This window comes from Bos taurus, chromosome 15 (assembly GCF_002263795.3).
Source record: "Bos taurus isolate L1 Dominette 01449 registration number 42190680 breed Hereford chromosome 15, ARS-UCD2.0, whole genome shotgun sequence".
Lineage (NCBI taxonomy): Eukaryota > Metazoa > Chordata > Mammalia > Artiodactyla > Bovidae > Bos > Bos taurus.
Window position 1 is genome coordinate 31,110,741 of NC_037342.1, and position 26,987 is coordinate 31,137,727.

Here is a 26,987-nt window from a genome sequence, read left to right on the forward strand (position 1 = left end):
TCTTTGAGAAGGGCCAGCCTGCAGGTCAGGAAAAACCTCTAGTAGAAAGAGATTCCTGAACTGAATTTGGAAAGGTAAATATGAACTTGTCTAGCTGTGTGTGGGGGTTGAGGGGAGGGAATGCGGGGATGGGCTTTGGACGAAAGTCAATGTGTTAAAGGCAAAGAGGCATAGCATGGGAGGACCAAGGACCGAGGACGCCCCTGGTGGTCAAGGGGCTAGGACTCTGTGCTCCAATGCAAGGGGCCCAGGTTCGATCCCTGGTTGAGGAACTGGACTGTGCTGCAATTAAGACCCAGCGAAGCCAAATAAACATATAAATTTTTTTTTTTGAAAAAAATGAGAGGACCAGAGAACTAACTACAAGCATTTGGTGTTGATGAAGTCTGAGAAGGGCAGTGGTGGAAAACAGGTGGTGGGACAGAAGTGAGCTGAGAGCTTTTATGTTGTGCTAAGAAGCTTGGGACTCAGTTTTACCTTAGAGGCCAGCTAGAGTCACGAAAGGATTTTAAGCTAGGGATGAAGTAGCTGAAACGACAGCCATTTGTGGATGTGTTGGAGGGAGCCAGGGAGGTCAGTTAGAAGACTGCTGCCATAGTTTCTAAGAGACAGTGACAGAGATGGCATGTACCCCTAAGCAAGTGCCAGGTCACACAGTCACTGTGAGCCCGAGTTGGCCCCACTTATGCAATGGGTTCATTATGAACTTGGGATGAACCTTCAAAGGGACCTTTGGAAAAGACAGGTTAGGAAATTTAAGATCAGGAATTCTTTTGGGATATACCTGAAGCAAATACAAAGAAAGAAGGTGCTAACATAAATCCAGGAGAACAAATTCCTTTCCATGGGCTCCAGTCACCAAAGCGCTTGAATCCACTGGGTTTAACCATGAGGCCCTAGCACACGGAATGCTGTCTGTCTAGCACAGCCCAGCAGCTGGCTGTGTGGGATGCTTCAGATGAGAGGTTCCAGGGGAGGGACCACCATTTCCAACCCTTCTCCTATCTCATTCAAGGCTGCAGCCTTGGAGGTAGTTCAGCTGAGCTGGCCTCATTCCCCTCCGACATAACCCTGCTGTGGGATCCAAGATTATCTGGACCAGCCTCTCCACCCCATTCCCACCCACAATCAGGTCTGGGAAGTTAGCTTGCCTGGAATTAAACTTTGATTGACAAGTGACACTGATTTTCAGGAGTAAAGAAAGTAGACACGCTCTTCCCTGGTGGTCTAGCGGTTAGGACTCCACGCTTCCACTTCAGGGGGCTTGGGTTCAATCCCTGGTCGAGGAACTAGGATTCTGCATACTGCTGCAAAAAGAGAGGACAGCAAGCAGCGATCACTCAGAACTCTGAGGTTAGCAGCAGAAGGAAGAGGCAGCAGGTGGGTGGGGGACAGCCAGGGTGGGGCTGTAGGCAGGCTTCTCTGGTATCACTATTCACCTTCTGACTGCTAGCGGGCCTTGTGCTGTAGGAGGCAGAGGCCTTAAGGAAGGGAAAGAAGGTCAGAATCATCTTCTCAAGAAGGGGAGAAAGGGGTCCTCATTAGACCACAGTCAAGACCCATCAGCAATTCTGTTGCTCTTGCCAACAACTTCTCCCCCTCCCCGCCTCCATTTATCAGGAGACAAAGGAATAAGATGAGACATTTCACATAGATGGTACTTTTCTTCCCAAACACTTAAGCTTCTATGGTCTTGCTCATCTTACATCTTTCCAGACTCGGCCTTTCAGAGTTTGAAGTAACTTTAGAGATTATCAGTCTGCTTCCCTCATGTGAACACTGAAGGGGACGGATGTGAAGTCACCTGCCCCGGGTGGGTCCCAGGAATGCCCCTTGCGCCTCCAGTGTGCTGTCTGCTGTTCTGTGCAGCCATGTGCCAGTTGGCAAATGAGGCCCTGAGTGAGAAGACGGAGCCGGAATTGGATGGTTCTGTGTGGCCGATTCACCCCAGGGTATGGCTGATTCTCCCCCGGGTATGGCCGGTTTACTGGGAGTATCTTAAGCTTTAGCAGCTTTCTTATGTGAAATGGGATTAGGGTCATCTTCACACATACCTTGCAGAGTTGATGCAAAGGTTCCTGAAAACCACACGTGTGTAGTTTCTGTCATGCCGGCACCCAGTAGAAGTACTGGTGTTTCCCCTACAGAGCATTCGCCACGCCCAGCTAGCGGAGGTGGGAATGGGAAGCCAGCATTCTTGTGACCCCCGTTCCTCCCTGCAGCCCTGGGTGGCCAAGAAGTGGTAAGAGTGGGGTGGTGAGCCTGGGGAATGCAGCATCATCATCCAGGTTTCAGCCTTTTATGCCCAAGACCCAACCCAGGACATCTGGGAACAAACCCTTCTCTGAGAACTGACTACCTTGTGGGTGGGCAGAGAGTTGAGTGCGGGCGGCTCAAGCCGTCGACGATGGGAAGACTCGGATCAGTGCCTTGTTTGTCCCAGATAGAGATCACGTGGGTGGGAAAGGAGGAAGTCCCCCTCTGAGGTCACATGTCCTCAGATCTTCCTCCTCAGGATCCCCGATTCCCCAGCTCCTCCGGAGGACAGCGGTGATGTAGTACAATGAGCTATGGAGGCATGTCAGAAAGCTTGATTGCCCCCCTGGTCCTGATGCTCACTACCTCGTTTACCTGAAGCCCAGGCTCCTGGGCTGGGATCCTCATCCGTGGCATGAGGATGACGGCTCCTCCAAAGATGTTTGTATTCATAAAATAGTGCCCTGGAACTACTAAGTGCAAGACGTCTGTCTCCAGCCTCCTGGAACAAATTGTTCTTTTCTCTCCGCCGACTTCACACTCCTCCAGCCTAGCCACCACCGAGGCCAGTCTCCAGAAACCAGCACGCTCTTCCCTCGCGCTGTTCCCCGAGAGCCCCACCAGGAGGCGCCCTTTGCCCGCCGAAGCGGGCCGGGCTCGAACTCCTCCGGGCCGGGGTGGGCACCCCTTTGCGCAGGGCGGTGCTGGGTGCGGGTTCGCCCGGGGTCCCCCTGAGGTCGATCCAGCGCAGCGCCCGCACCGCGTCCTGCGGCCGCTTGGTCGCGCGCGCCCCCCGCGACCCTGCGTGCAGCTGCGGCCCCGGCCCCGCGCCTCTCGTTCGGCCTCGGTCCCCGGGGTGGCGGCAAGTTTGCTTACGGTCGCTCGGGCCCCTCGCCGCCGCTCTCCTCCGGCGCCTGGGCCCCGAGCGCGCCGGGCGAGAGGGCTACGAGGGCGGGCGGGCGGCTCGGCGCTCGGGCCCCGAAGGGGCGCCCCCCCGGCCGGCGTGCGCGGGCCGCCGTAGTTCCCGCGCTGCCCGCCGGGCGGCGCCGCGCGCCTCGGCCGCGCTCCTCCCGCGCTGCCGGCTCCTCGCTCGCTCGCAGCCGGACACAGACTCTGCCTTCAGCTGCCGGCGGATCGCGCTGGAGCCGCCGCGGCGGCTGCGGAAGAACGAAAAAAAAAAAAAAAAGGAAAACAACAGCCCGGCGGCCGGCGGAGCAGCGCCCGGCCCGAGCTCAGCCCCCGGAGTGCGGAGCCGCCCAGGTAAGGGCAGGGCCCGCCGCGGCGCCCCCGGCCCGCACCTGCGCTGCCCCCGCGCCCCCCGCGTCCCATTCGCGCGGAGCCCCGCGCGCGCCCCCTCCCGCGCCCGGATTCCCTACTTCTGACGTCTCTGCCTCTCCTGCCCTCCGGGGCCGCGGCCCCGCACCCCGCCCCCGCCCCCGCCCCCACCCCCTTCCCTGCGCCCTTCCCTCCGTCTCCCGCCTTCAGCCAGCCTGTCCCCTGCACTCCGGTCTCTGCGTCTCCCGATCGGGCTCCGAACCCCCATCGCTCTGCGCCCGTAGTTCCTCCGGTCTCCATCCCCATCTCCCTCCCTCCGCATCCCTTCCCCGGGCTCGCCGTCTTCCCGGTCTGGTCCTCCCTCTGCCCCTGTGCAACTCCCAGCCCTCCCTCTGCCCCCTGCAGGGATGACGGCCCCTTCCCCACCCCGGCGCTTCTCCCCCGCACCTCGTCACCCTCCGCTTCTCTGGTCGTCTCGGTCCCCGGCTACAGTGCCCCATCCCAGCCCGGAGCCCACGAAGCCCCCTCCTCCAGTCCTCTCTGCCATCTGCCTCGACTGCCCCCGGCCCCTGCCCTGGACTCTGGCCACCACCACACGCGCCCACCCCCCCCCCCCCCTCCCCAATCCTTCGCGCCGTCTCGCTTCGGGGAGAATAGCGTCGTATCAGAAACGACCCTCTTTTCCCTGGACTACTGAGGTTCCCACCCATCCCACCCTAGTTCACCCGAGTGGGAAGTGAGGGAGAAACTCTAGAGACCTGCATTTGGGCGTGTGATGGGGGAGGGGGCTGGGGCGGAGCGGGGGGAGGGGAGCTGAAAGCGAGCTCCTCTCTAGTGAGGACTGGCGAGCGGTGAGCGGCTCAGACCTGGCCAGAGGAGAGGGCCAGCTTGCGACAGCTGGGACAGGGGTTTCTAGGCTCCGGGAGCACCTGTGTCTCTTTCGCTGGCTCCCTTGAGCTGAGGAAAGTGATGGGGGAGGAGTTGGAGCCCAGGGAGAGTTGGCGAGGGCCTTTGGGCTGGGGAGGCCCGCAGCCAGGGAGGACCTGGGCCCTCTGGGCCGCCAGTCTGGCAGTGGCCGGGCAATGCGGCCACCGTCTCCCCCACCGGACCTCGGGCTGCACAGCTCTTGGCACCTCTACTTCATGCTGCCATCTTCCTCCTGGTGCTGTTGTCTGGTGATGCCACGAGGTGCCACCTCCCTGCCTCCCTCCAGTGGCTCTCCTGGGCATGTTCTCCCAAGGGCCTGGGTTGTCTGGAAAGCAGAGGGACCCCTGGGCTTGGCTGGGCCCCGGAGCCAGGCAGTGGGCGCCAGTCGGGACCAGACCAAGACATCCCGGGACTGGCCAAGTGCCCGGAGCCGTGCCAGGGACAAGGAGAACTGTCTTCATCTAAGCTCCCTGTGGGTCACCTGGGTGACTGGGGTGCTTCCAGGAGCACCTGCCAATGGTGGGCGTGGTATCCCCTGGGAGAGAGGCTGTCTGGGTTGACAGTGGGCTGCCAGAGAGAGGACTCTGGTCCTGTTTGCTCCTGGAGTGTCTGTGCTCGTGGAATGGGTGAGGGCTGGGGAGAGGTCCTCTGTGCTCTGGTCCCGCTCAGGGAGGAACCCCGGGAACTCCGCTGGGCATCGTCAGGCTCTATTTGCTGAAGCTGCAGCTCGTGCCTCTTCATTAATCAGGTTTATTATTTTCCTCACTGGCTGGATGTGTTCCTCAAGGTCACGACCCTTTGGAGAGTTAATCTAATATGCACACATTACAGTGTCTGGGTTTGTTTAATTTTCCGTATTTTGTTCATTTCTCGTGGAGCTAGCTGTCCATGGAGCTGCGGCCCCGGCTTGCCCATCAGCCTCCTGCCTGCCTCTCTAGCTCCATCCCCATCCTCCTCTGGACCTGCCAGCCAAGACCAAAGATGAATCTGGCTCCTGGAGTTCTTGGGAGAGCCTGGTGGAGGAGGGCAGGGGTTAGGGGAGGGGGGTTGAGAGGAGGTTCTGATTTTCTGTGTTTCCCCATACCCCCCCCCCCCCCCCTAGGCATCTTGATCATTGGCTAGCATTTTCCCCAGCACCTAAAGTTCTTCCTAGAGACTGGCTCTGCTACTTGGTCTGGCTTCCCAATGTGGTTTTCCCTGCGGATGGAGAGGGAACTTTGCCTGGTGGCAGATAAGTGGAGACTCTGAGGAGGTCCCAGCTGCTGGAGCACAGGACCTCCTGGACAGTGGGCCTCAGCTGTGCCTGGTATGAGTCTCAGCCCGACTGAGATGCAAGAAGGGAAGGAAGAGGGCAGGATGACCTGTCCTGGGAGACGAGGAAAACCTGCTCAGAAAACAAGAGGAACATCGAATATGACGCCGGTTGCTGTGCGGCTGGCGCGGGTGGGCAACAGGCAGAGAATACGTGTGGGAAGCAAACATCTCTTGTTGCTTCTGCATAGTACGAGTCCCTTACGTCGTGATTGAGTTCCGCAGTTTTCCAAATGCTTTTTAGAAAAATTACTCGATCTGAACCAGACAAGCGTTTTGTCTATACCACTGCCCTTCGGGGAGGTGTTATTGATCCCCTGAAAACTGAGCCTCGAAAAGGTTAAATGACTTGTCTGAGGCTCTGCAGCCACACCTGAAGCCTCTGGACTCCCAGCCTGGCTCTCGTGCTATCGTACGTGTGCTCAGTCTCTTCAGCTGTGTCCGACTCTGTGTGACCCTGTAGCCTGCCTCTCTCCTCTGCCCATGGCATTTCTCAGGCAAGAACACTGGAGTGGGTTGCCATGACACCTTCCCGACCCAGGGATCGGACCTGAGTCCGTGTTGTCTTCTAGTATTGGTAGGTGGGTTCTTTACCACTGGTGCCACCTGGGAAGCTACTTGTTGCTTTTTAAGGTCTTGCTGCTGTTCAGCCCTCCCTCTCCACATCCCAGGCTTCAGCCCTCACGTTCGCCAGGGTCAGCTCAGCACTCCTCCTTGCTCGGGGCGCTGGCTCCCCACCCCTGCCCCGGTCTGCAGCCTGGCTGGTCTGTGGTTCTGCGTTCTCCCTGCCCCTAGACTGGCTTCACTGGCACCCTGGCTGTCCTCCCACCCCCACCGCAGCCCATGGCTTCCTGTGGAACCCGGCCTGCAGAGTTCCTGGTTCTCCCAGGCACATGGCCTGGGGGCCTTGCACTTCTCAGCTCCCCCATCCCACCCTCCTGCACCTTGTTGCTTGAGCCTTGGTTCTCTGGGACACTGCTGGTGCCCAGCCTGACCTTTTCCCCTGGCTACTATCCCACATGGGGCTTCAGTGGCCCAGCCTTGGGTTATGGTAACATAGCCTCCTCTCTGGGGAGGCTGCAGGCACCTGACCTCCACCTGGCCTGCCTTCTGGCAAAGGATGGTGTTTGGAACATGTGACCCGGTCTTCAGAGCATCAGTGGTCCCCTTGGGTTCCTGGATGGAGTTCCCAGACTGTGGCCTGGAGTTTACAGCATCGACATGCTGGGCCCAGCTCTGTGCCTCTGGACCTGACCCTCTGCCCTCTCTCTGCCTACCCTCCCCCCAGGCACTCTATGCTTTTCCTTGTCCTTTTCTCCTCCTTTCTGCCCACCCTTCCCAGCCTTCAGGGTGCCTCTGGAGCCACACAAGGTATAGCCTGAGAAGGGATTCTCTGCTCCCACCCTGGCCTTCCATCCCCAAAGTGTGACAGCTTCAGCGGCTCATGTCAGGCAGACCTGGGGTTCGTATTCTGGTGTCACTCCATGGGTGTGAACAAATTGCTTAACCTCTCTGACCCTCACTTGCCTCACCTGTAAAATGGGAATAGTCTCTTCTGCCTGAAAGGCTTGTTGTTGGCATGAATGTGAGCAGAAGGGACTGTGGTTTGTCAGCCCAGGAGGTGCCCAGGGAGTGTCCCCAGGTGGCTCCTCCCACACAGCCTCTGTGGTTTAGCTCCCAGCGCCTGCCTGCTGTATATAATTACCTGTCTCTGCTTGTCTCCCACCTGGATGGCCGATCCCCTAAAGAACAAGGCCTTTGGTGCCTTGGCACATCCTCAACTCCAAAGGAGCAAGCCCTGTCCTTCAACGTCCCAGAAATTGGCCCCTGCCCCTAGTAGGAATGTGAGAAATAGTTGTTACTTGATTATAATATATGGTTACATAAAATAGGGTATGCCTTACCTGTAGCAAATCCAATAGGAAAAAAACATTTTAAGCCACAGTACCAGCTGAGAGAAATGGTGGGAAGGAAGTAGAGGCTCAATTTAATGTTGTATTGCCTGCAAAGTTGGCTCATTTCTCTCGGTCACCCCAGAGACCCGGTGAATTAGACCTGATGATCTCTTACAGATGAGGAAGGGGGCCCACAGGGGGCCCTGCGGTGTAGCCCACGGCTCAGACCAGGGAGCGCTTCAGAACCCCGCTTCCTTCCCCTCGACTGAGGCCAGAAAAGGGAAAGAAGAGCCTCTTTATGAAAAGATACATCGCAGGTTTTCTTTAAACAACTGAGCGTCTCTGTCACCTTGGTTCAGACCAGCAGGGATTGGGGGGTTACCAGAACCTCGGGGAGGCAGGACCGCTTCCAGCAGGGTTATGAGCAGGTGGAGAGCACAGGCGGGCACATGGCGTGGTTGGTGCGGTTGGCACGTGCGGTGTGGGCATGAACCTGCAGTGGCTGCCGGCTGAGCCAGGTGTTCACAAGGGGCTGGAGTGCAGGGATGCACAGGCCGAGTGGGGATGGGGGGTGCCCTGGGGCCTGGGTGATGGGCAGAAGGGATGGGACAGGTGAGGCTGGGTCCTCTCGGTGGGGAGAAAGGGGGACAGGGCTGGGGCAGAACTAACTGGAGTCTGCAGAACCCTGAGAGCCAAAGAGAAGGGTTCAGCATCCTTGGGCAGAGGCAACTGGGTGCCCAGAGTGGGTGAGGGACTTGGATGAGGGTGACGGCAGAAAGGGGGTGCACTTGAGTGGCATTTCCAAGGAGCGGCAGACGTGCTGACAGCTTGGGCACGCAGATGAGGGAGCAGGAAGTGTCGGAGGGAACTTCGAGATTTCCAGCCTCGGTTTTCTTTCAGGAACAAGGGAGCCAGGAGGGGAGGCAGGTCTGAAGGAGGCTGGGGAGTGTGTGCCCAGACATGCTGGGAGGAGAGTGATGGGGCGTTTAGGGGTCCCCCCAGGTAGCTCTGGGGTCCTAGCTTGCAGCTGAGCAGTCTTTTGCAAAGACGCATGCCTCGGGGCACTTGCTGCCCTGGGGGCTGCTTCTAGGCATTTCTGATGCCTGAATTTCACCCCCCAGCCTGCTGGGCGCCCTTTCGGTCCTCCCCTCCTGAAAGTGGGACCCTTGTGCCCAGCACCCCCTCTACCTGTCACCTCCAGGGGATCATGCCTCGCACAGAGCAGCTCTGAAATAAATATTAATATTTGTCTTATTTAAGTGGCCTCAACTCATGTTTAACAAATGTCTGTCATGGAGATATATTTGTGGAATATGGTGGGTGAGGAGGGCAAAGGAAGGCTGGGCGGGCCTTCAGCCTCCGGGAGCTGGGGCTCCTCCGCCACACAGGCCTCGACCTCTGTGACTCTTCCCATCCCTCCTTGGCCCCCTGCTTGATCCTGGACCTGCCTTTTCCCAGGATGCGGGGCCGGGTTGTGGGGGATGGAACAGGGGTCTGGAGGACAGTAGGCTGCCCTTTGTTGCTCAGTCCCGGGGTTGGCACTGGCCTGCCCCTCCTCTGGAGGGGTCCTGCTTACCCCTCCTGCCTTCTCCTGCGTTTCTCAGGGGGCAGTTTTCAGAGGAAGCAGGGAAAACCAGGTGGCTCTGGAGTTTCTGCCAGGGTGCACTGGGGATATTTTGGCCAAGGAAAGGCTGCGTGTACACAGTCTGGTGGGGACATCTTTGTGAGGGGGGAGGGCCTATGTTGTGGACCCGCGGGACAGAGCCAGCTGGGAAATGGGAAAACCAGGCTACTGATTGCCTCAGTTTCCTCTCTATAATCTGGGCCGTATGATAAGGTCGACCTCACGGCTCCCGATTCAGTGAGATAATCACGTGGAGTCTCCTTGGGGGAGGGAGTAGAGAAGGGTGTGACCCCTCAGGACAGAAGAATGATTGTGAAGTAAACACATATTTAGAATTGGAGTTTAAGGGCCAGAGTTAAAACAGAGGATTTAATAAAATGAGAAATCAATAACCCAGAGGATGTTAAGTGTAAGTGAGAGGCTGGTTACAAGGCACACTTAATAAAAAAAAGAAAAGTTTGAGAAGCCGAGGAGGATGGATGTGTCCTGGGGCTCCAGGGATGCTGGGGTGGCTTCTGCCCTCAGCCTGGCATGGCTTCCGAGTGGGCAGGCTGAGTGGAGGGATGAAGGGCTGCTGTCACCTTTTGGGGTCTGCTGTCTGCTCCTCTCTGCCTGAGCAGGGCACCCTGTCTCCCCTCCAGAGGCTGTGGGCGGGTGGCAGGGAGGCGGTGGCTGCTCCTGGATCAGACTGCATGGGATTCCAACCCCAGCTCTTCCAGTCCCATGAGGAACATAATACCCACCTGTGACAGTCTCAGCAGTGCACCAAGTGCTTGCTAAATGGTCACAGTTGTTCTTGTTAGAAGTATGATTACATTTTCATCTTTACAGAGTCTCTCCAGCCCTGTTCAGTTCTGAAGATGTTATGGAATACCATTCCTAGTCAGGTCGGTGAGAAATGGGGAAGCCTTATTAGGAGGCAGCAGGGGTGTTTCTTTAGTCATCAGAGAAGTCTAGAGGGAGTTTAGTCCCAGCCCCAGGCAGAGGAGGACCCTGAGGTCCAGGGAGCTTAGGTTAGTTGTCCAGGTTATAAGGCAGGAATCCACTGAGCTGGGGCATCCTTTTCACTGGGCTTTGTGGCCTCCAGGAGGGAGGGAGAAGGCTGGGAGAGAAAGACTCATAGTCATTTGGTCCCATCCAGGCATCCCAACAAAATCAGATTAGAACTAAAAAGGAGAATGGTCTTGATTTAAAAAAGAAAATTTTTTTTCTTGGCTGCACCACAAGGCATGCAAGATCTTAGTTCCCTGACCAGGGATCAAACCCACGTCCTCTGCTTTGGAAGCTTGGAGTCTCAACCACTGAACCTCCAGGGAAGCACCTGATCTTGATTCGTTAAGGCAACAGTCTGTGAACTCCTTGAAGGCGGGGATACGGCCTTGGATTTTTGACTCTAGCACTCAGCTGACACATAGTAAGTACTCAATAAATACTTGTTAAATGGACAGATGACTTCACAACAATGCCAATGCCAATAATACCAGCTAATGTTCATTGAGTACTTATTATGTGCCAGGCATGATGCAAAGTGCTTTCCGTATAGGATCTTAGTTCATCCTCTTAATAACTTTAAGGTACTATAATACCCATTTTACAGATGAGAAGGCTGAGATCCAGATCAGGCGATGAATTAGCCCAAAGTTTCATAGTAAGAAGTAAAGTTGGAATTTACACTCAAGCAGTCTGATTTCACACCCTGGGGGTAAAGTTTCTGTGTGTGTGCCTGTGTGGGTGCACACACATGTGAGCACACAGGCACATGTGTGTGAAATGTGTGCTGACTCGCCCCTAATTTCCTAGACTCCCCTCCGGCTCCCCTGTGGGCAAGGCCCGGCTTGGAGGAGGGGGCAAACTCTTGATGTACTCTGGTGCTTGTCTTTCCTTAGCCTGATTTCTCTGACCCCTGAGTGGAAGGCCACTGGCAGCACTGGGGGAACAGACCACCCCCAGCGGAGCTCCTGCTGTGGTAGCTGATTGTGTGCCAGTCTTACCCAACACAGAGGCTGTCCGAGTAAGGACCTGGCCTGGATGCTGGAGGAGGGAGCCACATGAAGCCTTAGCCAGACTCTCGTGAGCTCAGATGAGATGGGGCCCCACAGGGTCCTGGATCCCACTTGGCCCAGACCAGCAAGGGTCTGTGTGTTCACCATCCCCCCAGGGCCTGGGGTCTAACTGGGGTATATTGGACTCTCAGAGGCATGACAGGACGTCTCTGGAGGAAATCTGAGGTGCCCTGCTGTTACAGTGTGGTTGTCAGGAATCTTTACAGCATCTCCCTGATCTAGGACTGTTCGTAAGGTCACGGAAAAATGTTCCCGGCAAGGCTGGTGACAGGATATCTCTCTCTCTGGAGGTAACACAGACAAAGGTAGAGAGGACTAGAGTAGATTTAGGGAGGGCCAGAAGACCCTCATGAAGTCATTTCCTAGGGGGCTTACGGGTGCAGCTTGTCACCGAGCCCACCCCACCCCCAAGCTTCCATCAGTCAGCACAACCAGCCCTTTGCTGAGGCTGCCGATGCCAGCTCCTGGTGTGTATCACATATTCAGAGGCTTGTGATGTCTTGGAGATTTCTTCTCTCCCAGGTATCTTACATGGCCTCAAACCTGAAAGGTAGATGCGACAGGTAGGAATTATCATCCCAGACTTTCAGAATTTCAGTAACTAGTCAAAAACAAGAGTTTATGGGTTGAGAGGTCGCATCAGTATCTAGGCCTGCTGCCCCTTGCCTGGGGCTCTGTCCTCACGCCTGAGACTGATTGAAGGCCACCGCAGCCTTTGCAGATGGTGGAAGCAGTGCTCTTCCCCAGGCTAAGAATATTGCATTGAATAAAGCAGCATTTGTCCAAGAATGATAATGCCTATTTTATTGCTGGGAAAACTGAAACACAGGGAGGTTAAATGAATCACAGAATCTTATTCCTGGAAGGAACTTGAGATCATTCAGTCAGCATCCTACCTGTGGACATCCCATCTTGTGGACAGAGTCTCTGCTGGCTATTTCGCAGCCTCAGCTCACCCTCCTGCTTCCCGCTTCTCCTCCTCTTCCTCCTCCCCATCTTCTGAAGTCTAGCTTTACTAAGCACGTACTGTGTTATAGATGCTTTTATGTGTGTTTATGATTGTTTATTATAAGGTAGTAACTGTCATTCCCTGTGCTATATAGTGGCTTCCCTGGTGGCTCAGTCGGTAAAGAATCCACCTGCAATGCAGGAGACCTCGGTTTGATCCCTGGGTGGGGAAGGTCCCCTGGAGAAGGAAATGGCAACTCACTCCAGTATTCTTGCCTGGAGAATCCTGTGGACAGAGGATAGACAATAGTCCTTAGACAATAGTCCTTAGTCCAATAGATAAACAACAGTCCTTGTTGCTTATCTATTTTATATCTAGCAGCCGGAGAAGGTGATGGCACCCCACTCCAGTACTCTTGCCTGGAAAATCCCATGGATGGAGGAGCCTGATAGGCTGCAGTCCATGGGGTCGCGAAGAGTCGGACACAACTGAGCGACTTCACTTTCACTGTTCACTTTCATGCACTGGAGAAGAAAATGGCAACCCACTCCAGTGTTCTTGCCTGGAGAATTCCAGGGATGGGGAGCCTGGTGGGCTGCCGTCTATGGGGTCGCACAGAGTTGGACATGACTGAAGCGACTTAGCAGCAGCAGCAGCATGTATCTATTCATCTCCTGTTCTCAACTTAACCCTCTTCTTCCCCTTTCTCAACCATACATTTGTTTTCTATGTCTATGACTCTGTTATGTAAATAAGATCATTTGTACAATTTTTTAGGTTCTGCATATAAGTGATATCAGATGATATGTGTCTTTGGCTTACTTCACTTAGTATGGTAATTTCTAAGTCCATCAATATTGCTGCAAATGGCATTATTTCATTCTTTTTTATGGTGAAGTTGATATTCCATTGTATCCTCTTTATCCATTCATCTATCGATGGACACTTAGGTTGCTTCCATATCTTGGCTGTTGTAAATAATGCTGCCATGAACACTGAAGTGCATGTATCTTTTCAAAGTAGAGCTTCCATCTTTTCCATATGTATGCCCAGAAGTAGGGTTGCTGGATCATATGGTACTTCTGTTTTTAGTGCTTTAAGGAACCTCCATAGTGTTTTCCTTAGTGACTTTTCCAATTCCCATTCACACCAGCAGTGTAGGAGAGTTCCGTAGATGCTCTCGAAGTATTACTTTGATCTTCCAACAGCCCTCGGAAGTAGGGACTATCGTCTCATTTTACCAGTGAGTAACCTGAGGCTCAAAGAGGTTGCATAGCTTATCCAAGGTTTAGACTTGGCAGTCTCACCCATGCTCTCAACCTCTCATGAGGCAGGCTGCTCCTCGCCAGGTAGCTGTAAACAAGGGAGCGTGTGGGAGCACCCAGCATACTGCCTGGCATGCAGAAGGTGCTCAGGAAACGCTAGTGATTCTCTCCTAAAAAATACCAGAACGCTTTGCCTTATACTGAGCCAAATCTACTCCTCACAAATCCTCGTTCTGCACCCTTCCTTGGAGCCCTGTAAGGTACTTTTACCCTTCTTCTCCTTCCAGTCCTGGGGTTGTGAAGAGCCCTTACGAGCAAAAGGCAAAGCCTCCTCCTACTTGGGTTTCTGCTCAGACTCTTTCCCATGGAGACTTCCCTGGCAGCCCAGTGGTTAAGACTCCAAGCTTCTACTGCAGGAGGGCACGGGTTTGATCACTGGTCGGGGAACTAAGATCCTACATGCTGTGTGGCATGGCCAAAAAAAAAAAAGACTCTTCCTCAAACTAGAGTAGCCTAGCAGGAAGATGATGGCCTGGAGCTGAGGGGGTGGGGTGCTCTGAGAAACCTACGAGGCTGGCGCTGGCCTGGAGGGCAGGTAGGTGCCCGATCCTTGGTCACGTCCATTCCTAGCACACATTTCTCAAGTGCCTCTTGGGTGCCAGGGCCTGCCACAGAGCAGCACAGGGTGGGCTTCCCCACCCCCAGGGCTGGGAGCACAGATATCTTCTGAATCTGTCAAATGATGGATTGGGCCTTGGGTCCTGGGGACTGGGGCCTGAGGACTGAGGTGACAGCCTGCTCCCGCGAACTTCTGTGAGGCCACGTGAGGCTGCAGACACCCCGGGAAGGCCAGAAAGTTCAGGTGACCCAGGTCGCAGGGTAAGCAGCTGGGTGGAGAAGGCTCACCTGGGTGATCTGAATGAAAACAATACCATACCATTCTCCTTTGAAAAGTAGGTGTCTTGCCAGAGTCCGGGGTAAATAGTCTGGAACGTGAGATGTGCCAGGTAGGGTGCACATCAAAAGCAAACAAGGCGATTGCACCAGGTGAGCTGTGGAAAGTCAGCTGAGGATGTGCGTTTCCATCAGCACGAGGCTGGCTCTCCCCCTCAGCCCCTCCCCAGGGGAGGTGGTGAGCAGAGGGGGATGCTCGGGGCTTGACCTTGGGCCTCAGACGCCGGAGTGGACCTTTGTCCCATGTTCCTGGACCAGGAATGCTGCCCCTCTTGTCACGTCTCCAGTGTCCATCCTCAAATGTTCTGGCATATCCTCTCCGCAACTTACACCATAGGGGTCACTGGTTCCGTTTGACCCAGGAGATTACGGATACTCCTGGGTAACCTGCAGCCACACAGCTGGACCATAGCATCACCCCTTTTCTCTGTATCTGTGTCTTCTCATGGTGGCCAGTGCCTCTCCAAGGAGCCAGTAGGTGTCTCTGCTTGAGCCTTCAGCCCCGGCAGGGGAGGAACTTAAACAGCCCACCAGTTGCAGAGGGTCCAGGGCAGGAGACTGTGTGGCCAGATGCTTCAGGAAGGTCAGCAGAAGTCATCCTCTGTCTCCCCAAGAGATGAGCTCCGGTGGCACAGGGGCTGGGTCTGTTTCTCAGCATTGCCTCCCCAACAGCTTGGATGGTACCAGCTTCTAATAGGTGCTTAAGACATATTTTTGAATGAATGGCTTCTTCTGGGAGCCCCTTGTGTGCAGAGGCCCTGGATGGTGGAGTCTGGGGCTAGCAATGAGCCTCAGCTCTGGAAAGATCAGATTGACAGCTTCAGCTCACAGTGTGTGGATCCAAGGTCCCCCTGGACCGAATCCCTAGGCACCTCACTCCCTCCTGGCGTCAAGGGCCAAGGGAGACTGGACAGGGGTGTCTAGTGAGAGTGGGGGTGGCACGTGCGGTGAGAGCTTTGACTTCACTCCCGTGAATCAGGAGGAGACTCGGGGAGCAGAGGCCTGAGCCCCAGGGGTGCTACCCTACACACACGAGGTATGAGCCAGGGATGGTGTGCCCCCAGAATTTCATTTCTTCCTGGTGGAATATTTGTGGGAGGGTGCCAGTCAGGTGAGTGTAAGGACTGTGGGGGCAGAGAACCTGGGAGAAGACTGCCTTTTGTGGGGATGGAAGCCCCAGGATTTGGGGCGTGAGCTGTGGCCCTGTCTGCGCTTTCAGCCCCTGGATCTCAGGGCACAGTCTGGCACTGAACGCGGATGCAGAGTCCCAGTGTCGCCTGTTGCTTGGTGCCAGCGTGTTCAGTGGTGTCTGCTGGATCTCCTCCTGGGCCCACTTCTGCTGATGGGCGGTGGTGCCTGCAGGGCAGGGTTGAGAGGGGTCTGGGGCCAAGGGTGGGCTCCCTGGAACAGAACCTGGGTTGATGGGATGTCTGCCAGGGGCCCAGGGTATAGTAAATTTGTCTAGGTGGACTTAGTCCAGTCAGCTCATTGTTTTTTCCTAGGTTTTACCTTCTCTTTAAAAATTAATTATTTGTTTATTTTTGGCTGTGCGGGTCTTTGTTGCTGTGTGGGCTCTAGTTGTGGTGAGTGGGGGCTACGCTCTAGTTGCGGTGCTTGGGCTTCTCACTGCGGTGGCTTCTCTCGTTACGGAGCTCGGGCTCTAGGCCCATGAACCCAGTTGCTCCATGGTGTGTGGGATCCTCTCAGACCAGGGTTCGAACCCATGTCCCCTGCATTGGCAGGTGGATTCTTAACCACTAGACCACTGGGGAAGTCCCCAGTCAGCTCATTTTACAAGTAAGGAAAGCAAGACCCAGAGAGAGGAAGAAGCTGGCCTGAGGTCACATGACTTGCAGCATCAGGATTTGAAATGGGGGCCCCTGGTTCTTCCTTGTCTCCCAGCTCACACTAAACTGGCTCTCCAGGAGCCTCCCCTCACACCAGGGGAGCAAGCGCCCTGCGCCAGTGCCCACTCCTGGTGGGCCCGATTCACAGCTACTCCCACCCTCCCAGCTGTTAGCCCACCCTGAGTCCCGGGCAGGGCAGGGAATGAGCCCTGGAGCAGGCCTTGCCCTCTGGGACTTGTGACCCCAAGAGGTGTGTGGAGAAGAGAAGGCAAAAATTTTGTGCAAACCCACAGGAGTGAGTAAACAGCCCCCCCCCTCCCAGGGACAAGGATATGTTCAGTCAGCAGTATGGTAAGACCCCCAGTGTCCAGGTTGCAATGGGCAGCATGAGGCAGGCTGACCGTTCTCTGGGCAATCCCAGGAGGCTTCCTGGAGGAGGGGATTCACCCCCACCCCCGACACACACACACATTGTTAGGGGTGTGTGGTCTAGTATGATGTGTGGGATGTAGCCTGGTGTGGTGGGGTAGTGACAGGAGAGGGCCTTGGCCAGCCTGGAGTTGGCAACCCCTCCTCTTCACCTCCTCTGTGTGCGTGCGTGCTAAGTCGCTTCAGTCGGTTCTGACTCTGTGTGACCCCATAGACTATAGCTGGCCAGGGTCCTTTGTCCATACGATTCTCCAGGCAAGAATACTAGAATGAGTCACCAAGCTCTCCTCCAGGGGATCTACAGCCTTGGATAAGTTTGTTACCATGTCTGACGCCTCTGTTTGCTCAGCAATAAAATGGGGGTAATAAAAGAGCTAATCTCCTCAGCCTTGGGGAAGAGCAAATTGGATAACATCTATGGAAGGGCTTCTTAAGTAAGGTGCTTTCAGTACGTACTATACGACTTTATATAGATTTATAAGATTCGAGAACAGGAAAATAAATCTCTGGTAACAAGTCAGGATAACAGTACCCTCGCAGAAGGCATGGGGGTACAGGGGGCTCTATGATACTGATAATGCTGTCTCTTGATCTGAGAGCTGATACTATGGGAAATTCATGGAGCTCTACACTTAATGTGCACTTTTCTGTGCAGACATTACACTTTGATTTGAAAACTTTTTCTTAAAAAGGAAAAAAATTTGGGAGGCTCCAAGGCTTATAGGGGACTTCCCCAGCAGGACAGTGGTTAAGATTCTGCCTTCCAATGCAGAGGGCGTGAGTTTAATCCCTGGTTGGGGAACTAAGACCCATATACTGTGGTGGAATCAAAAATTTAAAAAAGAAGAGGAAAAAAAAAAAGTGGTTAGAATGGCCAGACACTTGACAGAGTGTCCTTGAGGAGGCCTGGAATGCTGTTGGTAGAAATAGTAGCTGGTTTCTGTGGAATGTTTCAGGCAGTGTGCTACTGAGTTCACATGCACTTCCTCCCCTAATCCTTCCAACAGCCACATTTTACGAGGAGGGAAACGGAGCCTCAGAGAGGTTCTGTAAGTTGCCCAAAGTCACACAGCCAACTTGGGGCAGAGCGGGGCACAGGCCAGGTGTGACTCCAGAGCTGCCCTCTTGGTGAAGCATGAAGGACCTAAGTGTTGCCTTGACCCTTCCTCAGCTAGCTGGAGGGTGGCTCCTGGGTCTTTGTCGTCTTTTTTGACTCTGATGATGCCAGGGTTCTGCTGGCCTGCAGCTTGTGGTGGAAGATGCAGAAGGGCGCGGCTCCCAAGCTGGTCCCAATCTGGAGATGCCCTCAGAATGGGAGTAAGGGGGCAACCGGAACCAGATGGAAGCGCTTGTCTGGAGAGCTGCAAGATCACGCAGGCAGGATGAGGTGGGCAGCCTCTGAGGGTCCTGGTGGGGAGGGCGCTGTATGGGGCTCCAGGGCAAATGATGACTAGCTCAGTTTGAAACCTCCAGGGCAGATCCCTGCCAGGTGAGAGGGGAATGGCTGGAGAATTTCTCCTGCCAGCAGCCAGGGGAAGAGGGGAGCTTTTCTGCATAATGCGAATCCCCTTAGCACCTCCTGAGCCCCAGATGGGGGTTTGCATCTTCACCAGGCCTTACTGCTCCCCTGAGGAGCTTTGGGCGTGAGTGCAGGCACTTCCTTTGTTGCCTTTATTCTTAGCCCAACTCAAGACTTAACGGCCCTGCCCTGTGGCCTTGTCTAGTGGGAGAGAGATTCCATTGTTTTTGCCTTTATATGCAACTGGCAAAGTAGATAAAGCCTTATTGTTGTCCAAAATTTCCAATCAGATGGGAAAACTAGGGCTCCTGGCATCATTCAGGTGTGCCGGAGGAGGGCGGACAGCAGAACCCCTCACCTCCTCTGGGAGGCCTGCCCTGATTAATCCCTTCAGCTCTTGATGGTTACAGCCCAGCTCTTAGCAAGAAGGCACATCCTCTGATTAGAGTAAGCACAGTAGCAAGTTCTGGTTCTTTGTGATGGTTTATGTCTAAAGCCTGTCTCCAGTTCACTGACTCTGTTACTACCATTTGACTGGAGGTTGGCCAAGGGCAGGACCGTGAGGACTTTCCTCTGGGCCTCCCTTAGAGGTTCCATCCACGTAACCAGTGCCAGTCTGCAGTGCTGGCTGTAGTTTCCCAGTGCAGAGTTGACTCTGCCTCAGGACCTTTGCACATGCTGCACAGCTGCCTGGAACCCCTTCTACCACCTCCTCTCCTTTTGCTTCTCCATCTTCTTCCAGGAAGCCCTTTCCTGTAACCTGAACGGGGCCCCTCTTGCTGCTCTGGCTCCTCCCGTGCTCCTTCCCTCTGGAGCACTCCCCAGCTGGCACTGTAGCTGCCTATTCATGGTTCAGTTTCCCCTTACTGGGCACTGAGCTCTGGGAAGCCAGAGATGAGATTGGGCTGTCACATCCACTTCTGTGCCACAGCCTGTAACTCCGAGGATCTTGCTGAGGGTTTATTGAAAGAAGTGAGGCCGTTGAGCACTGAAGAGAGGAGTAAGTCCAGAGCTTCTCTCTGGGTGCCCAGCTGCTGTGTCCACCTGCCCTGGAAGGAATGCCCTTGGCTGTGACTCCCTCTAGCGGAGTCTGAGACCTCAGACAGCTATAGAGGCAGGAGCCTGGAGCCCAGTGTGGGTACCAGTGGCTGCATTTGTTTTGCTCAGTGCTGAGCCTCTGACATCTGCCTGCAGGTGCTACATCAGAGTGTCCCATGGATTTGCCTGGAAGTTCAAATGTGTCAGCCCCCTGTGGGGATCGGGGGTGACCAGGAAAGGAGATGCCCATCTTTCATCCTTCTAGGGAACTGGGTGGAGGTGGTTTCAGATGGCCTGGCCTCAGCCACTGTCCCCATTGTGTGCAAATTGCTTATAGGAGTTTCGCATCCAGTTTCTCATTTATTCCCTCCAGCAACCCTGGGAGGAGCATGTTATTGGCCCATTTTACAGATAAGGAAAAGAAAGTTCAAAATGGTTAAGTGGGCACAGCCCAGGTGACGTACCTGGTAAGCAGCGGAGCTGGGATTCGGTTTGTCTCTTTTAGCATGCAGCGCCTCTCCCCACCCCGTCCCCTGCCCCTCAGCTCTCTTTCCTCTTGGGTGGCTCAGTGCCTGCGCAGGAGCCAGGGAGCCCAAAGTGTGAGTCCTCAGAGCAGCCCCCCATCCTTGCTTGGCACCTGAGAGTCCATGACCTTGGAAGGCCCGTGTCCTGATCACAGTGGGGAGGAAGTCTGGCTTTGACAAATAGCCCTGTGGTCCCAGGACAGGCAGGGCTAATTCAAGTGCAAACAGTGTATTAGTATTTATTCCTCACGCTCCACTGCTAATAAAATTTGAGTTTTAAAAATAATGGTGAACAAATGAATTGGTCGATGGCCTGTGGGGAGAAGATGCAGAAAGGATATTTCATGGAGACATATGACAGGGGGACTAAGCCACGGCGGGTTCCTTACTGGGGTGGGGGTGGGAGGGCTTATTTTGGGGAACAGCTCTCCACTCCTGGTCCAGTTTGAGAAGTCGTTAATCTGCATGTTAAAATTTGTTGAAAGTACATTTGCCAACTGCGGCAGCGTCTCCAGGCTGAGGAGGTGGCTGTTGGCTGGGGAAATAGCTCTCCAATGTCTATTTCAGTTATCTGTGCTTAAAATCTGTAATTTGGAAGGCTGCTTCCTACAAGGTCCCATGACTGCCATCCAGCGCGTGCCTCCGTTTCTGACACCTGAGTTATAGAGCTGGTCAGGTTCTGCCAGGCAGGGCAGAGACCTAAGAAGGTTCTAAGAAAAATGTAGGGACGTATCATAGGTTCCGTGATGCCTGGGAATAAGGAAGAGAGAGAGGGGGCCCCCGGGATGGGAGAGGGGACTCAGAACCACCCCCTCCCCTACAATAGATAGCACCTCTGTCCCTGTGATTCATCGGTTCCACTGTGCCTCAGGAGCATCACGAGCCGTAAAAAGCATAATTTAAGAAAGATAGGACCTGCTACTGTGTGACTTTGAGCAAGTCATTTATCCTGTTGGTAACTTAGTTTCCTCATCCATACAAAGCAGGTGATGAGACCTGCGGGGCTGGCTTCATAGGATCCAGAAGGAAAACAGGACTGTGTAAGCAGAGGGATATGACAGCCCTTCAGATACTAGCAGACAGGCTCCTGCTTACCTCAAGAAATTGCTTTGCTTAAAGCTGGGCTTTTGGAGGGCTTAGAGAATGTGAGGGGATTTGGGATTTGCGTGTCTGGGTAGTACCTGCAACACCTTTCAGATGGACGGGGAGAGGCATGGCCCTCCCCGCCCCGCTCCCTTCCCCCTCCCTGTCCCCACATGGGCGGCAGCTCTGCGGCACTGCCCGAAGGATCGCTGAGATGTCAAGAGTGCCTGAGCTGTGGACTCAGCACTCGGCACACTGCTCCCCAGTTCTCAGCCGACCTTGAGGTGGGCACCAGTATTAACCCACTTTACTGGAGCAGGAGGAAACTGAGGCCCAGAGCCGTGAGGGGGCCGCCCAAGGTCACGGTTAGATCTGAGCTCTGCCTGCTCCTTCAGCATCCTGCCGCCTCAAGGTTCTGGCCCACGGCTGCCTCGCCAAAGTGGGGTCAGTGACCTCGGGGTGTCCCTGTGGAGTGGCTGCCATCCCCCCTTCCTCTCTTTTACCCCCAAATGGAGACTCTCCTCCTGCCCCAGCATCCAGCATGAAGAAAGACTTCAGTGTCCCCGGCAGATATTTTATCTTCTGAGTACCATGAACCGCAGGGAGTAAGACTTCCAAAGGGCAAGCTGGGGTCATGGCCACTTGGACCCTGGGCTGCAGATGCAAAGATGGCTGCCTGATTCTGATTCTGACCTCTTGGAGTCCTTTGTAGCTCCTCCCAGTTCCAGAAGTGGCCTGGCCCTGCTGCTCTCAACATCCTTTCCCCAGCCCTGAGGCCAGACTCTGAGTGTCCACGCAGGCCCACCCTTCACCCCCTGCATCTTTTGATCTGGCTGATCCAGTACCGTGGAGTCTGCCCCGTGGCCTGGTGGCCCTGTGATGTTAGCAGGGGAAGTCCAAACAGCTGGGAGGCGTTGAATCCAAGACCTTGGCAGTGGAGGGAGTGGGTATTGTTTAGACATTTTGTGTAAATTAGTATTATTGTAACTGTTAATTGAATGTCCATTGACTGCCTGTCAGAGGTTTGATTTAATCTGTCCTTCCCCTCTGAGTCTCGGTCCACTGCTTAAACAGTTTGCTTGATTTGTGCTCGTTTTTCTTTCTCTAATGTGGTCTCCTTCCCTGCATCACAACCTGAGTTTCATCTCACTGGCTTCATAATGAGCATCTTCTGTTTTCTGTTACTGGCTTTGGCCTCCATGTGGCCCCTAGTCCCTCCCAAGTGGATTCCCAAGACTCATTCCTTAACTGGGGACTCAAGACAGACATAGAGTCAGCCTGGTGTGTTTCTTTGGGGGCTTTAAGTGCTTTGAGATGTTTTCTGGAAGGGAGTAGAAAGGGCAGTGGCCTGGAGACTTAGGGGACGAGCCCCAGTTTTGCCTCATTCATTCATTCAGTGAGACACCAGCTCTCTGCCAGGCTCTGTGATCAGCACTCAGGGGACGAGTTCCTGCGTTTAGCCCTCTGTAGGAGAGACGTGAACAGCTGATCCAGTGCAGCATGATGGTCAAGGCAGGGGGCCATGGGGACACTGAGAGGACATTGAAATCAGATGTGGGTGGCAGGAAAGGCTTCGTGGAAGAGGAACAGTGCCTGCAAAGCAGCTTGAGCTCTTCATTCAGAAGACAAGGAAGAGTTAGCCTGGCAAAGGGCACCCCAGGCAGAGGAAGCAGTGGGTAACAGCGGGGCTCCTAAAGAGGTAGCTGAGAGGAACTGATAGTCATTACAGTGATGATAATATATTGAGACTCACTCAGCATCAGGCAGTGTCCAAGGGCTTTTCTTGGCTTATCTAGTTTAGTCCTTATAACAACCCCACACGCAGATGCCATTGGCATCTCCTTTAATGACTGAGGCGTGGAGCCTGGATCTCACCTGTCCTAGTGAAGGGACTGGAGCCATGGACTCAGGCGTCTGATTCAGGGCTGCTGGCTCCTTCAGCATTTTGCTGCCTCTGTGTCTGTTCCAGGGATGTCACACCAAGACTTGGGGTGTCCTTGCTGAACCAGATTGTGGAGGGTCTTAGGTGAGTACCTGGAAAAATTTTACCTTTATCCTGAAAGCTACAGAGAGCCACTGAGAAATTGTAAATTGAGGAATAGCTTGATCGGGTTTGTTTTTAGAATTTATCACTCTGGCTGCTGTGTGGAGGATGGATGGGGCTTGATCCAGAGTGGAGGCATGGAGAGCAGTTGCTGAGTGGGGCCGTGACCCTACGAGGAGGGCTGGGGGCTGGCTCAGGCGGGGGAACCGGGGTGCACAGATGAGCATGGGCTCCAGAAGCACGAGGAGGCAGAATGTGCAGGACACTCAGCGGGTGCTCGAATGAGGGCGAGGGGTGGTGGGTGAAGGCGGGGTTTAGATGATTCTGAGGTTCCTTTTTTTTTTTTCACCAAAGGTTGCAGAATTTTATTTTTGTAAAGTCGCATCAAAAGTTAAATTATTGGGACTCCCCTGGTGATCCAGTGGTTAAGACTGCGCTTCCAATGCAGAGGGTACGAGTCCAATCCCTGGTAGGTGAACTAGATCCCACATGCCGCATGGCATGGCCAAAAAATAGAAAAGTCAAATTATTACCTATTACAGTTTCTCTTTTGGTGTTCTGAGGCCAGTTTCCAATGTGTGCAGGAGGGGTTTTCCCTCATAGCACCAGGCAATTCTCAGACATCAAAAGGGTATTCAAGAATTCAGCTCAATCCTGGCACCATCTACCATGGTCTAGAATCAGATTCCCCAGGTGAAGGGCTCAATCCCCCAAGAGCATCTTCCACTTCAGACGCTGGCATCACACCCAGGTAATGACCTGTGCTTCTGACCCACTGGCTAAAGGATAGAGGGTCCCACCGCTGCCTCTAACTCAGGATGGCTGATGGGCTATAAATCAGAGGTTCCCACCACCTCCTCCTTGGGGTCGATGATTTTGCTAGAGTGGCTCACAGAACTCAGGAAACATTTTTCTTACCAGATTACCCGGTAAAGAATATAACTCAGGAACAGCCAGATGGAAGAGATGGAGAGGACAAGGTACCGGGGAAGAGTGGGGGGTTTCCATGCCCTCCACGGGGGTGTTGCTCCCCACAAGTCTCCTCGTGTTCACCAACCTGGCAGCTCTCTGAATCCTGTCCTTTCGGGTTTTTATGGAGATTATATTGCATAGTCATGATTGATTGATTAAATCCTTGGCTATTGGCAATTGATTCAGCCGCCAGTCCCTCTCCTCTCCCAGAACCATCTAATCATGTGGTTGGATCTCCTGGCAACCAGTCCCCATCCCCAGGGGAGGTCCAGAAGTCACGTCATTAACGAAACAATAGACACTTTATCACTCTCATCACTTAGGAGATTCCAGGGGTTTTAGGAGCTCTGTGCCAGAAATGGTGACGAAGACCAAATATATATTTATTATAAATCGCAATATCACAGTTCCCAAATCAATAAAAATATCTTTATCATAGAATGACTCATATTCCCTGAAACGAGAAAGGAATCCTTTCTAGTTGCAGCGTGTTGATTCTGCTGATTAGAAGACTCAGATGTGGCAGGAATCTTGAAGACTGTCAGTTGATAGACCATTGGCTCACTAGCATTAATTTCTTGATAGCAAAATTTCCAAAACACAGAAGAAGATGTGTGTTGAAACTCACTTAACTCACTAAAACTAAACTCATATACCTTCTAAATGTGACTGTAAGTGTTACTGGCTACAGAATTCTTAATAGGAGTTATTTCAATAAGACAAGAGGTTTTTTTTTCTCAGTTTTATTGAGATATAATTGATATATAATCACTGTATTCATTTAAGGAGTACAGCACAACAGTTTAACTTGCATATATTCAGTTCAATTCAGTTCAGTTGCTCAGTCGTGTCCGACTCTTTGCGACCCCACGGAGTGCAGCACGCCAGGCTTCCCTGTCCATCACCAACTCCTGGAGTTTGCTCAAACTCATGTCCATTGAGTCGGTGATGCCATCCACCATCTCATCCTCTGTCGTCCCCTTCTCCCACCTTCAGTCTTTCCCAGCATCAGGGTCTTTTCCAATGAGTTAGTTCTTCGCATCTGGTGGCCAAAGTATTGGAATTTTAGCTTCAGCATCAGTCCTTCCAATGAACACCCAGGACTGATCTCCTTTAGGATGGACTGATTGGATCTCTTGCAGTCCAAGGGACTCTCAAGAGTCTTCTCCAACACCACAGTTCAAAAGCACCAATTCTTCAGCACTCAGCTTTCTTTATAGTCCAACTCTCACATCCATACATGACTACTGGAAAAACCATAGCTTTGACTAGATGGACCTTTGTCGGCGAAGTAGTGTCTCTGCTTTTTAATATGCTGTCTAGGTTGGTCATAACTTTTCTTCCAAGGATATATCATGCATATATTATGAGATGATTACTGCAGCAAGTTTAGTTAGCATCCATAGTCTTGTATAGATACAATAAAAAGAAAAAGGAAAAATGGAAAAAAATTTTTCCTTAAATCCAGAACTTTTTAACTTAAATCCAGAGGGTGTACTCTTTCCAGCTTGCCTGTATCTCATTCAGCGGTGTTAGCTAGTCCTCATGTTGTACATCACGTCCCCACTGCTGGTTTATCTTATAACTGAAAGTTTGTACCTGTGACCATTTTTTCCCAACACCTCTCCGCCCTCCCCCACCTCTGGTAACCACAAATCTGACTGCTTTTTCTCTAAATTCGGTTTGTTTGTTGTTTAGATTCCACGTATAAGTGAGATCATACAGATTTTGTTTTTTTCTGTCTGACTCATTTCACTTAGTAAAATGCCCTCAGAGTCCATCCACGTGGTCACAAGTGGCAGGATTTCTCTGTTGTTTTTGTTATGGCTGAATAATATTCCATTGTCTATATACGCTACGTCTTTTCTGCTGAAATATAGCTGGTTTACAATGTTGTGTTGGTTTCAGGTGTACAGCAGAGTGATTCGGTCATACATCATATATGCCACATCCATATGCTTTATCTATTTATCCATTGGTGGACACTTATGATTGTTTCCATGTCTTGGCTCTTGTGAATAATGCCACTGTGGACGTGGGGGTGCAGATATCTCTTTGACATAGTGTTTTCATTTCCTTTGGATGTATTCCCAGAAGTGAATTTGCTGGATCAGATGGTCGTTCTATATTTAATTTTTTGAGGAACCTCCATACTGTTTTCCACAGTGGCTGCACCAATTTATAATTCCACCAGCAGTGCACAAGGGTTCCCTTTTCTCCACATCTTCGCCAGCATTTGTCATCTCAGAGTCTTCGTGTAGGGCGGCTGGGAGTCATTCACGAGACGGGGTGAACAGGGGAGGACTACATGGCAGTTCAAGTGATGGAATCAGTTCTGTTTTAGACTCGCTGATTTGAAGTGACTGAAGGATATCCACATGATGTCCAGTGAATGTACACCCAGAGCCCAGGAGAGAGGCAAGGGCTGGAGATGCAGATTCTGGAACTGGAGCACATAGACAGTACATGGATTTGGATGAGGTCTCCTTGAACATTTAATGTCAGAAGAGAGGAGGGCTGGTGCCGGGCTTCTGAAGCCTGCCCACACCGAGGGCCTGAGTCTGTGATAAGGACCAGAGGAAGGAGCCAGAGTTAGAAGGACAGCCTGGAGAGAGAGAGAAAAAGGGGTCGCAGAAACCTCAGTAGAAGTGGAGAAACGATCCAGGGTGGCGTGCGGCAGAAAGGTACAGTAAGCAAGGCAAGGGCAGGCTGTGCTTAGCGATTTGGCAACTTGGGGGTCCCTGGGGACCTTGCAGGGAGAAGACTTGGGGGGACACAGGGTGGAGGTGATTGCAACCGGTTGCAGCCATGCAGGAATGTTGGACGGGATGAGAGAGGACCTGTAACAGGTGGTTTTGATAGCTTTGTTAGGGAAGGGAGGAGAGACCAGGAGAGCCCTGGGCAGGGGCAGGGATCCCTGGGAAGCCTCTCCAACCTTTGGGAGACCTGGGTACGGTTTATAGTGAAGAGGGGAGGAGAGAGTGACCAACCATTCTGTGTGCCTAGAACTCA

The 26,987-nt window shown here is 53.3% G+C and overlaps 1 protein-coding gene across 1 annotated transcript in view; it reads left to right on the plus strand.

The window, feature by feature from the left end:
- Positions 1–3,364: 3,364 nt before the first annotated feature.
- GRIK4 (glutamate ionotropic receptor kainate type subunit 4) overlaps positions 3,365–26,987 on the plus strand; it is a 493,259-nt gene continuing 469,636 nt past the window's right edge. The window contains exon 1 of the mRNA XM_059874755.1: positions 3,365–3,516. The gene's annotated coding sequence lies outside the window, so the exon portion shown is untranslated. The remainder of the gene's footprint in view (positions 3,517–26,987) is intronic.